The 877-nt window shown below is 30.6% G+C and overlaps 1 long non-coding RNA gene across 1 annotated transcript in view; it reads right to left on the bottom strand.

Annotated features, from left to right (window-relative positions):
- The window catches only part of LOC112146652, a 3,102-nt gene extending 2,529 nt beyond the window's left edge, over positions 1–573 (bottom strand). The window contains exon 1 of the long non-coding RNA XR_002919295.2: positions 407–573. This is a non-coding gene — a long non-coding RNA (uncharacterized LOC112146652). The remainder of the gene's footprint in view (positions 1–406) is intronic.
- Between the last annotated feature and the right edge of the window lie 304 nt (positions 574–877).

The raw sequence follows: 877 nt of genomic DNA, 5'->3' as shown, positions 1-877 counted from the left end.
TTACTTAAATACTAGCTAAGCTCCAAATAGCCTGAAATTCCTCAATAAACTAAATTAGCCAAAAACGTTAGCATGTTGGTAAAATAGAAGCTAAACTCTAAAGAAGCCTAAAAAAAACCCCAGTAGATGCTAAATTAGCCAAAAAGGTTTTGTTGCAAAAATATAAACTAAACTCCAAAATAGCTTAAAATTAATCAATTAACTAAATTAGTCAAAACAGTTAGCATGTTGCTAAAATAGAAGCTAAACTCCAAATTACTATAAACATGAAAACAGCAAAGTGATATATTTAAAGGTTTCTTGTTAATATACCTAAAAATACCGAATTTGAAGACTTTCTCATTAATTTCCTTCATATTTTGCTCAATATTTCAAAAACTATAAAGTTTCTAAATACCAAAAATACCAGTAATATCCTGGACTAGCTGAAGGTTTTGATACCAGGATTGATGAAACCCAGTTGTCGTCGGAGTCTCCAGAGTTCTGCAGTGTAGTCAGTTTGGATGAACTCTCGCCGTCCAAACATGCAGAGATAATTAGAGGAAGAACCAACTGAATCTACAAGGTGAATAAAAGAGAAAAACCTGACCTCAACAAGGTCAGACATACAAAAATCTGAATCACTGATTGGTAAACAAATACAACAAAACACATTTCATCATATTAATGTATTCAGTTATTAAATCAAGTTTTTTTTTCAAAAGTTTTTAATTACTTTTCATGAAGTTTGAAGCTGAGTCAAGTCAGACATTTAAAACATAATTCTGACAATAAGTTCAAATGTTGTGTAACACGTTTTTATTATTATCTATGAAGGTTTAATCCAAAAGTAAAACGTCTGTTTTGTCTTCCAACAACAAACGGAACTGAAATGATC

This window comes from Oryzias melastigma, linkage group LG8 (assembly GCF_002922805.2).
Source record: "Oryzias melastigma strain HK-1 linkage group LG8, ASM292280v2, whole genome shotgun sequence".
NCBI classification, from domain to species: domain Eukaryota; kingdom Metazoa; phylum Chordata; class Actinopteri; order Beloniformes; family Adrianichthyidae; genus Oryzias; species Oryzias melastigma.
The sequence above is the reverse complement of the archived record's forward strand: the minus strand, read 5'-3'. Positions and strand labels throughout refer to the sequence as shown.